At 42.2% G+C, this 12,966-nt stretch overlaps 1 long non-coding RNA gene across 1 annotated transcript in view; it reads right to left on the reverse strand.

Annotated features, from left to right (window-relative positions):
* The window catches only part of LOC137654776 (uncharacterized), a 314,879-nt gene extending 302,966 nt beyond the window's left edge, over positions 1-11,913 (reverse strand). The window contains exon 1 of the long non-coding RNA XR_011046717.1: positions 11,338-11,913. This is a non-coding gene — a long non-coding RNA (uncharacterized lncRNA). The remainder of the gene's footprint in view (positions 1-11,337) is intronic.
* Between the last annotated feature and the right edge of the window lie 1,053 nt (positions 11,914-12,966).

The following is a 12,966-nucleotide window of genomic DNA, read 5'->3' on the forward strand; positions in this document are numbered from 1 at the left end:
TTCGATTGGTATACTCTAATGGTAGAAGCTCTCCTCGCTCTTGCAATCGCACTGGCTGCCTCCTTCGAAAAGCCTCTAGCTCTAGAGAGTCTTTTGATAGTCTGAAGGCAGTCAGACGAAGAGCGGGGAGGCCTTGGTGTACCTTCTTTACGTGGGGCTGACGTAACAGGTCTACTCTTAGAGGAAGACTTCTTGGAAAGTCTACCAGCCATCGAAGTACCTCGGTGAACCATTCTCTCGCGGGCCAGAGGGGAGCAACTAACGTCAACCTTGTCCCTTCGTGAGAGGCGAACTTCTGCAGTACCTTGTTGACAATCTTGAATGGTGGGAATGCATATAGGTCTAGATGAGACCAATCTAGAAGAAAAGCGTCTATATGTATTGCTGCTGGGTCTGGGACTGGAGAGCAATAGATTGGAAGCCTCTTGGTCATCGAGGTTGCAAAGAGGTCTATGGTGGGTTGACCCCAAGTCGCCCAAAGCCTCTTGCACACGTCCTTGTGGAGAGTCCATTCTGTAGGAATTACCTGACCCTTCCGACTGAGGCAATCTGCTAAGACGTTCAAGTCGCCCTGGATAAACCCCGTTACCAGGGAGATGCCTCGATCTCTTGACCAAATGAGCAGGTCCCTTGCGATCTCATACAGTGTCAGGGAGTGGGTGCCTCCTTGTTTGGAAATGTATGCCAAGGCTGTGGTATTGTCCGAGTTGATCTCCACCACTTTGTTTCGAAGGAGACTCTCGAAGTTCATCAAGGCCAGGTGGACTGCCAAAAGCTCCTTGCCGTTGATGTGCATGCTCCTCTGACTTGAGGTCCACAGCCCTGAGCATTCCCGACCGTCCAGGGTCGCACCCCAACCCAAATCCGATGCGTCTGAGAATAGAACGTGGTTTGGTTTCTGAACTGCTAGGGGAAGTCCCTCTCTTAGACTGATATTGTCGTTCCACCAATTCAGGCATGCCTTTACTGATTCGGAGATCGGGATTGAGACCGCTTCTAGCGTCTTGTCCTTTTTCCAGTGAAAAGCTAGATGGAACTGGAGAGGTCGAAGGTGTAGCCTTCCTAGCGAGACAAACTGCTCCAGGGATGATAGAGTTCCTACTAGACTCATCCAATTCCTGACTGAGCAACGTTCTCTCTTCAACATCCGTTGGATTACGAGCAGGGATTGATCTATTCGGGGGGCAGACGGAAAAGCCCGAAAAACTGGACTGCGAATCTCCATCCCTAAATACAGTATAGTTTGGGATGGAATCAGCTGGGACTTTTCCATGTTGACCAAAAGTCCCAATTCCTTGGTCAGATCCAATGTCCAATGAAGATCCTGCAGACAGCGATGACTGGACGAGGCTCTGAGAAGCCAGTCGTCCAAGTAAAGGGAGGCTCGGATTCCCAATAAATGGAGGAATTTTGCCACATTCCTCATAAGCCTCGTAAACACGAGAGGAGCAGGACTTAGGCCAAAGCACAGGGCCCGAAACTGGTACACCACATTGTCGAAAACAAACCTCAGAAAAGGTTGGGAATCTGAGTGAATGGGGATGTGGAAGTATGCGTCTCTTAGGTCGAGAAAGACCATCCAGTCTCCCTTTCTGACCGCTGCTAAGACTGATTTCGTGGTCTCCATGGTAAACTTTGTCTTTGTGACAAAGACGTTCAGAGCACTGACGTCTAGCACCGGTCTCCAACCTCCTGTCTTCTTCGGTACTAGGAAGAGGCGGTTGTAAAACCCCGGCGATTGAAGGTCCGAGACTTTCACCACCGCTCCCTTCTCTAGCAAAAGAGACACTTCTAGTTTCAGGGCTTGTCTCTTTGATTCCTCTCGGTAATTGGGAGAGAGATCGATGGGGGAAGTCGCTAGAGGAGGTTTGTGTACAAATGGAATTTTGTACCCCTCTCTGAGCAACCTCACAGACTGTTGGTCTGCGCCTCTCTTCTCCCAGGCTCGCCAGAAGTTCTTGAGTCTGGCACCTACTGCTGTCTGAGGCTGCGGGCAGTCAGACCCTGCCACGTGAGGACTTGGCTCCTTTCTTCTTTCCTCTCTTTCCCTCGGCACGAGTACTTCCCCTACTGGGAGCTCTGCCACGAAAGGGCGGAATAAACCTGGACGCCGGAGTGTCTATCCTTGGTCTTGCTGAAAAGGAAGTCGAAGGAGTCCCTTTGCGAGCAGAGGACGCTACCAAGTCATGGGTGTCCTTCTGCACGAGAGACAAAGCTATGTCCTTAACCAAATGTTCAGGGAACAAAAACTTCGATAAGGGAGCAAAGAGAAGCTCAGATCTTTGACAGGGAGTAACTCCTGCCGACAGAAAAGAGCAAAGGGACTCTCGCTTCTTAAGGACTCCTGAGGTAAAAGAGGAGGAGAGCTCATTGGATCCATCGCGGATGGCTTTATCCATGCAGGACATAATGAGTAAGGAGACATCTCTATCAGCCGATGAGATTTTCCTACTTAAGGCTCCCAAACACCAGTCAAGGAAATTGAAAACTTCAAAAGCTCGAAAAATGCCTTTCAGCAGATGGTCAAGATCCGAGGATGACCAACTAATCTTCGAGCGTCTCATGGCTAGGCGGCGGGGAGAGTCTACAAGGCTTGAGAAGTCGCCCTGGGCAGAGGCAGGGACTCCCAAGCCGAGAACTTCTCCCGTGGCATACCAGACGCTCGATCTAGACGAGAGTTTAGAAGGAGGGAAGGCAAAGGCCGTCTTCCCCAAACTCCTCTTGGTTTCCAACCAATCGCCTAAAAGCCGTAAAGCTCTCTTGGACGAGCGAGAGAGCACAAGTTTTGTAAAGGCTGGCAGGTCAGCAGGTACGCCTAAAACAAACTCAGACGGCGGCGAACGAGGAGCAACAGAGACGAAGTGATCGGGAAACAACTCTTTAAAAATTAACATGACTTTCTTAAAGTCCATTGATGGCGGAACTGTTCTGGGTTCATCAATATCTGAAGGATGATCCTCAGGCTGAGGGTCAGCAACGTCCTCATCCGAAAGTTCCTCATCTGACAACTGTTGAGAAACAAGCAAAGGGCTTGGCAATGCTTGACACGCAGCGTCCACCCGCACTGGTGCATAAGTAGCGGACCAGGACGCAGCGTCCTGTAACTGCTTGACAGTCTGTGAACTGTCAACAACAACAGGTGCGTGAGGACGCACAGCGTCCACCCGAGACTGCTTTGACCGCCTAGTCTGAGCAGTCAAAACAACTCTAGACTGCGGATGTTGACGCTCAGCGTCAAAACAAGTCAACTCCGATGGTTGGCAAACGTCCTGAACGTCAACAGTAGCATCAGCAAGTTGCCTAACGTCCAAATGCGGCTGAAAATCCACACGAGACCGCATCGAGTGTGGTTCTAAACAAACTGATTGACGTGACTTGGCTACACCAACGTCAACAGGACGCACAAAGGAAGTTTAGGTGGCTGAAGGCCAGGATCTCGATGAGATAAACGGCTAGGCTCAACGGAAACCTTATCGGCATTGTAGTCTTCCATAAGGGAGGCAAGCTTAGACTGCATGTCCTGCAGTATAACCCATTTTGGGTCCACGGGAATGGGTGCGGTAACCGACGGGGTTAACGTCTGAGACGGCACAACCTTGCCTTGCTTAGGCGGCGAGCAGTCATCCGATGACTGCAACGGGTCCGAACTGTCCCAATGACTACATCCAGGACGTTGGACCTGTCCTGAAGGGACCAACTTCCGTTTAAGAGGCCTAGAAACCTTGTTCCACGGTTTCTTGCGTGAAAAGCCTTCGGAAGACGAGGAGAAAATAGGCTCTCTCGTCTTATGGTAGGGGCGATCTTGGTGAGATACACCTGATACCATAGAGGGAACGTCTGTTCGCTGATCAAGGCCTCTCGAACCCATAAGTCGTACGACATTACTTCTCCCCTGGGCTTGGGAGCTTGCAAGAGGTCCCGGACTAGGTGAACGACAGGCACGAACAGACGAACCCTCGGTCGCAACACTGTTCACAACACTTTGCACACTAATCACTTTCCCACTTTCCGCCGTGGCACTATGACACTTAAGTTCCTTCACGTCAGCCATGAGTTGATTACGATCAGTTGCTAACGCTTCAACTCTTTCCCCCAAGGCATGAATAGCACGTAACATGTCTTGCATAGATGGTTCCTGAGTGCTAGAAGGGGGGTTAGGAACAACCACTACAGGGGAAGGATTAGGTTCAGGGGCATGTGGAGAGGAAAAATCTACAGACCTAGATGAACTCCTCCTTACCCTATCTCTCTCTAGCCTACGTGCATATTTATCGTATTCGAGCCAATCGAATTACGAAAGGCCCACGCATTCCTCACACCGATTTCCCAATTGACAGGTTTTACCCCGACAATTGGAACAAACAGTATGTGGGTCGAGAGAAGCCTTTGGAAGACGCCTATTACAGTCCCTAGCATTACACTTCCAAAATCTAGGTACTTGTGAAGGGTCAGCCATTTTGAATTAGTCAAAGAAAATTCCAAAAAACAATCCAAGTCATCAACAAATAATCTGATTCAATAAAGAGTTCAAGAGTTTATGTTGAGGAAAAAACACCTGCACTGCGGAAGCTCAAACCAAAATGAAGTACTTCACCAAATATGTTGAAAAAACTCCAGGTTCTACAGCGAGTATTGATACGTCTTGTCGTCAACGTCGACAGAGAAGAATTGAAGGGTTTGTTTACATGCAAGAGTGGTATCTGGCCGATAGTTGGCGCTGGTGGGCACACCCGCAACCTTCATAGCGATCGCTCGCGAGTTTTTTGAGTGTGTTTTCTGTCGAGCCGCTGAGTAGCAGCTATTATATATTCACCGGCTAAGTTAAATATTTAAAATTGTAGTTATCATAACTATACAAACCTCTTTGTCCTTTAATGAGTGTGCTGTATGCTTTCCATAAAGCTGGATGCAACTGTTAAAACTTATAGTGAGGTGACCGCAGTTAGCTCAGGGGTGAAGGTGTAAACTCAGCTCACCCAACAGATCCCACTTTGACCTTGAGGGGTCCTTCTGGCAGATCCCACTTCAACCTTGAGGGGTCCTTCTGGCAGATCCCACTTCGACCTTGAGGGGTCGTTCTGGCAGATCCCACTTCGACCTTGAGGGGTCGTTCTGGCAGATCCCACTTCGACCTTGAGGGGTCGTTCTGGCAGATCCCACTTCGACCTTGAGGGGTCGTTCTGGCAGATCCCACTTCGACCTTGAGGGGTCGTTCTGGCAGATCCCACTTCGACCTTGAGGGGTCGTTCTGGCAGGAAGTGTAACTTAATCCATGCAAGACGCAGGAAATTTGAAGGGCGGGTGGTATGTACGTAGCTAAACCTGATACGCTGATACGTACTGGTTACGTGCAATTAATTACTTGTGGTTTATTGTTAACCCTTTTACCCCCAAGCTAATTGGAACTTTCCAACCCTTAACCCCCAGGCATTTTCTTTTTCAAGCACATTTTGCAATATATTTTTTTTAAATTGCTCTAACAGCCTTAATTTTTGTCATAGAGAGGTCACGTTGGTCTCATTCTTTTGGAAAATGCCTGAAGTTTCTCACAAAGTTATCAAAAATATGCAAAAAACTTAAATAGCAGTTTTTTGCAAGGATGTACCGGTACGTCCATGGGGGTAAAGGGATGAGTTTTGTGAAACGTACCAGTGCGTCCTTTGGGGGTAAAAGGGTTAATGTCTCAATTATTACAAACTATTTCTACTTCAGATAAATTGCAAGTTCAAAACAGAACCTTTGTATATCAAATGGACACCCTTTAAATTGTATCATTGCCTACACACTGCCGAATAACACGCTAAGTACTGCCTAATAGTGTTTGCACTTGGGTTCTATTACATTATAAGTATTGAGTTAAGTGTACAGTACATATAAATATGTGTACTGTGTACACAGTATGACCAAGGTACACATTACGAGCAATTCCCACACTTATACTTACACATAATAGGTACAGCACCAACAAAACACTGATACTGTAGTGCATATTACAATATTTTATGTACAGTACTATCCCTACAGTACAGCTTAATGAACTAAGGTAGCACTTGTAAGTGTTCGCTATTTTTGGCAGGTCGACTTGCGCCATTGACACTCACTGTACAGGTATCCTATATCTACAGTACTACATGTACTGTAAAGTATTGCATTTTGTTTACAGTAATGTACAGTAGTTAATAAACAATAACATTACAGTATTACACAATGACTGTAATACAATAAAAACTAAAAGAAATAGCACCAGAACAGCACCACTAACCGTTTACGTACAAAGTTCTACTCAGTAAATCTGAAGCATGATGCTGCTATTTGGACTCTCGACTGTTTGGGGTAGTGCAATGTACAGTATGTATCACATTTCATACTAAATTCTCTATAAGCACACTGGAAATGTACAGACTTTTTACATCACTTCGCTGCATCGCAATGTGATTCTGCATAAAAAAGACTGAAGTAGGAGATGCACATATGAGGAGAGATGACGCAAGACTATGGCCGAATTGAGTGAGACGGGGTATTGTGCTGTGTGGAGAGGGAAACACTGCAAAGCATGTTGGTTGCAAAGGAAATTGCCGGGCCATGAAAGTATTTGTTGCGAAACCGCGAAGAAGTCACTTTTTATTTAACGGGTTATACAGTTCTCTGTATCGCGAATGATCAAAATCACATCGACAGAACCCGAGAATATCAGGGCTGACTGTAATGACTAAAGTACCTGTACACTACTTGACGTGCGAAGAACAGGCAGGGCTGACTGTAATGACTAAAGTACCAGTACACTACTTGAGGTGCCCTGACAGTATTAATCCTTATAAGAGGCTCATTCTTATGACCAATGTATATTGTATTAACCAAGTAAAGCCCCATCCAATTTGCCCGTTGTCTACGAGTCGTACGAGTTGAACTGGTTGAAGAACACGATTTTGGTCAACCCAAACTGCCATGATATACGAGCTGTCTGGGCCCATTACATACATACATATACCAAAGGCACTTCCCCCAATTTTGGGGGATAGCCGACATCAACAAGAAACAAAACAAAAAAGGGGACCTCTACTCTCTACGTTCCTCCAGCCTAACCAGGGACTCAGCCGAGTTCAGCTGGTACTGCTAGGGTGCCACAGCCCAACATCCCACATTTCCACCACAGAAGAAGCTTCATACTGCTGAGTCCCCTACTGCTGCTACCTCTGCGGTCATCTAAGGCACCGGAGGAAGCAGCAGGGCCTACCGGAACTGCGTCACATTGGTGGCCCATAATTGACTTATGTTGCCTTTCTAGAAGTTCTTCCATTCAACATCTTTTCACAGAAACTGTAGATCCAACCATTATTAGGGGTGCTAACCCATAAATTGAAAAAAAAAAAAAAAAAAAAAAAAAACAATAGTTGGACCCAACTACTGTACTAATAAATATCACATCAAGCAAAATACCACATTAAAAGTAAACCCTAGGGTGAAACTGAAGTCTTGACTGGCATTCTAGCGTAAAATGGGGTTCACAGAAATATGCGGGGATGAGGACGCCAACTCCAACCATCTCCTAACATATAATCATAGAATTAAAAAACCTATTAGGGCCTTGGCCCTTACTGGCTTAAAAGGAAGCCTGTATCAGGTTATGGAGACCTATCTCCCTAGCAGGAAAATGGCTTCAGCTGTGTCACACCAAACATAAATGTTTGGTAAGACATCAAACCATCCTTTGCACAAATAATTCTACATCATGTAAACTCTCCAGCAACAGATCTCCGACCAGAAAGTAATGGTTACAGCTGCTGATCCCCTTGAGAGATGTACGTGAGGTAGAAGAGCCAGTCGTTCTACCTTTCCTCAAGACTTATGCTAAAGGTGTTACTTTAGGCAAGATGCATACCAAGTCTCATGAGGGAACTGGGAGTTTTAAAAAACTACTGAGCAGTCAACTCTGGACCAAAGAAAAGGGCCTTCGAGCAACGTCTGTAAGATACAGAGAGGCAAAGGTGGTCCGACACCTTCAGATCCAACCTTTAGCTCCCAAGTACACTGACATGCTAACCAGTAAACTACTGACAGAGTTAGGGAAGCGAGATCTTCCTTGAGAGAGTAGAGGTACACACTGACCAAAGTCATATCTATTAGCAAACTAACTCACCAAACAAGAAGGAACAATGTCTGGACACCTCCTTTTACTCTTGTTGGGGATAATGAGAAGGCTGAAATGCTTGACAGCGAGGTGTCATGTCCTCCTCTAGTAACACCGATGTGCCATAATGCGACACCACCTCTTCGAGTTAACTCCCATGGTGGGATAGGATCAAGTCGGTTTGTGAAATGGTTGTTCAAGACAGATTGGTACTGAGTCTCACAAAGGTTTGACATTATGAAGATTCTGAAACTCGACTACTCTCTTGCTGATGCAAAGAAGAGCAACTACCTTGAGGGAAAGATTCTTATGATGCCTTACTCAAGTTAGATATTTCAAAGGACGAAAAGTTTGTATATGCGTAGGAACAAAACTTTTTTTTTTTTCAAAAGAATCAAACCTTCTACCACTTAATACCTTTCCCCAAAATTGAGGTAAGGAATATGCTAAATGTATGCAGAGCAAGGAGCGACTAGGGAAAGCCCCTTGCCAATAAGAACTGGCACCTTACATTAGATTAAGATGCATCCTTATATTTCATTCAGTGACTGACAATACTTGTGGCCAAGTTAAGTTGGGAGCAAGTTATGGCAGTGACAAATTAAGACCCGGAATGTGATAAAGAAAAACTTCCCTGGGTTATACAAGGTAGCATACAGCTATAAATGTGAATGCTCCATTAATACACTGCCCGATTCCTTTTTTCTAATGATAATAAAATATACGAACTAAACAGTTAACTAGTCATAAGCATAGTAGTTATTTCTCAGAGAGGGAGTAAACTTGATGAACATTTTTCGTGTACTGTACATGAAATTAGGATACATTTTTTCTAATTTCCTTCATCTTGGCTAATGTCTTATATGTGAAGGATCTAATTTAATGTTGTTACTGTTCTTGAAATATTTCATTTTTATCATTCTTCTCTTGAAGTTTATTTATTGCCTTGTTTTCTTTCCTCACTGGGCTATTTTTCCTAGCTGGAGCCCTTGTGCTTAAAGCATCTTACTTTTCCAACTAGGGTTACAGCCTAGCTTATAGTAATAATAATAATACTGTATACATAAAGTGACTTTCAAGGATGACTCCCTTGAACTAAATTATAGTGACTTGTATTCTATTTTTGGAGCCATGACTTTCATTAAGGGAAATACGTCATTATAAAAATTCCTTACATATACATGAACAGTAACAGCCATTGGAGTTTGCAATGGAAAAATTCCAATAATAATAGTTGACCTCTTAAAAGAAAACTAATCTTAAACAACTGCACTTGTAAGAAAGTGACTTTTGTAAATGAGAATTTTCTTGTTGAACTAAAAGGAACTCTCCCCAAGATAACACTAATTTGTCATCAAGTTTGTAACATTTATAACAAATATGCCCCATAATAAGAAAAATTTTACTTTAATGGAATCAGTTAATAGTTTCGCATACAAGATGAATAATAGGTCTATAAGTCAGCCTGCCAAAACTAATCTAAAATGGCATCAGGCTAGCCTAAATTGGTTTAAATTCATAACGCTCATGATTCTTAAACCATCAATGAAGTCATAGCCTCGTCCCAAAACGTTAGCCTAGTATGGGATACTGTTATACAAAATGCCAGAACAATTAATTAAACTAGTCTTCATTATTCTAATAATGCCTCTTCGATATTTTGCAAGTTCAGAAGCTAATGTTTTACTAAAACATTCTCTATAATTGCGAGTCATAATTTTCACCGAAAATATCCTGTCATTAAGTTAAGTCATAGATTTATAAGGAAGGTGGCACTCCCCTCTCTATCAGGGCAAGGAAAGGACTGCCAAGGTTAGGTTAGGCTATTATGAATTCTTACATTTCAGGTTTTCTGTTTTTAATCATTAAATAAAATCTCAGTTCCTCTCTCACACCTCACTACTAATATTAGCCAAGGAATAAACTATAGTGTTAAAGACAATTATACAAAAATGACATTCTCCACTATAAAAATTACATTTTCAACTATGAAAATTACATTTTCAACAATGAAAATTACATTTTCAACTATGAAAATTACATTTTCAACTATGAAAATTACATTTTCAACTATGAAAATTATATTTTCAACTATAAAAATTACATTTTCCAATGAAAATTATATTTTCCACTATGAAAATTATAAATTACATTTTTAATTCTGAAATACAGTAGTGTCCTAATCTATAAATCCACTAAATAATAACGGCAAATGACACAAATTTGCCGTGTATCACTCAAGTGGTGAAATCAACATCATGAACGGTTCTATGTCAAATAAAGATTTATAGAACTCCTGATTTATTTTCATGATTATATTTGAGTACATTATAGGCTTCTTGGAATGTGATCGAAAACATACTATAATATAACTTACTGGTGATTTAGGTATTATTTTACTGTATCACAGGGCAATGTAACCTAGGAAAAAACTGCTTTTTCTTATGGAAAAAATTACTCTCTCTTCGAAAATGACACTCGTTCCCGTCGCAAATGAACATTCTCATTTCATCACTTGCCAATCTTTCACGCAGTGATATTCCCATAATCCACTTTACCCTTCTCCTCTCTATTCTCTTCATCTACTCTCCTGTACGGTTATCCTGTCCCTATCTTCCTTACTGCTCACCATAGATTCAGGCTTACCCACATTTACCCTCAAGCCACCTCTGACTTACCAGCGATGCCCAACCCTATAACCAGTGGTGGGTAATGTGGTAACGTCCCTGACTGGTGAACGCCAGACTGGGGTTCGAGTCCCACTCAGACTCGTTAGTTTCTTCGGTCGCTGCACCCTCACCATACTTGTGAGCTAAGGATGGGGAGTTTGGGGGAGCCTACTGGTTTATATGCGGAGTCATCAGCAGCCATTGTCTAGCCCTCTTTGGTCCTAGCTTGGGTGCTGATATGTATATATGGTCAGTCTCTAGGGCATTGTCCTGCTTGCTAAGGCAATGCCACTGCCCCTTGCCTCTGCCATTCATGAGAGACCTTCAAACCTTTAAATATTCCCGGAAAATCGTAATTTCTGGTTAACTTACGTACTTCCTGAAAAGACAGGTTAAATAAAAATCATTATGGTAATCAATTACGTAGAGGTAATAAACTACGATTTGAAAGAAATTTTAGCGAACATTTAACATTCGCTACTGGATGAAATTAAAGGGAAAATAATCATAACAAACTGGAAAATAAACATCCACACTTACATACTGGTGCTTCCATTTGTTCTTCGAGATACCCATTCTGTTCCTGTGTTGCTCAACTTGCTGTTTCTCCATCGTTTTATGTCTGAATTTAACCTAGAATAAATCCGGTGTCCTGGGAAGCAGAAGAGTGAAGAAGACAGCTTACCACAAACAATTCTGTTTAGTGACTGAAGGAATGACGTCACAACTGTCAAAATACATTACCCTGCAGCGTTGCCAGATATGGGAATTCATCCCCATATTTGGTGATTTTGGGTGTCAAATTGCGATATTCTGTACAAAACTCTATGAAGAAAAAACAAAGATGAGTAAACCTTAATAGTGAGTAATTTCTATATTAGTAAAGCCTACATAATCAGATGATATATTTGTGGAAATGGGAATATTAGGGGTTGCTTTGGGGAGTTTTTAGACTAACCCATCTGGCAACACTGTAACCATGTGTTTGTCATTCTCAGCTGTTTTGAACGAGATTACCTCAGAAATTACCTCGAATTTAGGACATTTACCTTAAATACAAAAAAAGAAAAAATTCGTATTACGCAAAAAAAAAAAAAAAAAGATCATGCTATGGTTGAAAAAAAAACTATTCTTTTAAAAATCTTATAGACAAATTTCACACACACAATTTTACTCTATAATCAAAAGATTGCCTAGAAAAAAGATAATAAAATCATCCCGACAACTTTTGGTTATATTTATATAAAAGATTTATGAAAAAAATGAAAAACATAAAAAACGATAATTATGGATAAGTAAATTTCCTCTAAATACAGATCACTCGAACATAAATATGTAAATTCAAATCAGTCCAACCTTAAATATCAAAGTAAATGAAAAATGGCAAATTATACTTAATTTGAACAGGATGATACCAAGGATATCTATGCCTTATTTTCTTTCCTTGCCGGGCTATTTTTCCCCGCTGGAGCCTTTGCGTTTATAGCATCCTGCTTTTTTAACCACGGTTGTAGCTTAGCAGCAAACTATTATAGAACGATAGCCCCACAAACCCCTTCCTTAGCTCACAAAGATGGCGAGGTTACAGAGACCAAAAGAACTAACAAGTTTGAACAGGACTCGTACCCCAGTCTGGCGATCACCAGTCAGATACGTCATCACGTAGGCCACCGCAATAATGTCATTATTTCGTCATCTTGGAGTGTTTGTCATAATTTAAATTTGTAGGAAGCAATGTTTAGGCCTACAGAAAGTGTTAATCAAGAGAAAAATTACCTTAAAACCATTTAAATTTCTTCAAAGTCAACATGACCCAAAAGTCAGATTTCTTTAATAGTGCCACTATTCTAGGAATATCCTTAAATTGGCCAAAATTACTCAATCTGAGGTAATTACCTTGAAAACCTCCAATTGGGCGAGATAAAGCGCCAAGGTCCTTTGCTAAATTTAAATTTAATATTTTAAAGACGTAAGGAAGTATTTTGACTTAAAATAGTATAATCCCAACTTAAATTAAGCCAGATACTCTTAATTCACTTATTGGCAGTGTTGTTTTACATCAAAGAATCCATTATTTTTTACATTTGCTGTTATACTTGTTAACTTGTACTTGTACTTTGAGGATAAGTTCTTGCAACGGCTCCTCTATTCTTTTCTTTATATGGTATT

Source organism: Palaemon carinicauda, chromosome 15, assembly GCF_036898095.1.
Source record: "Palaemon carinicauda isolate YSFRI2023 chromosome 15, ASM3689809v2, whole genome shotgun sequence".
Lineage (NCBI taxonomy): Eukaryota > Metazoa > Arthropoda > Malacostraca > Decapoda > Palaemonidae > Palaemon > Palaemon carinicauda.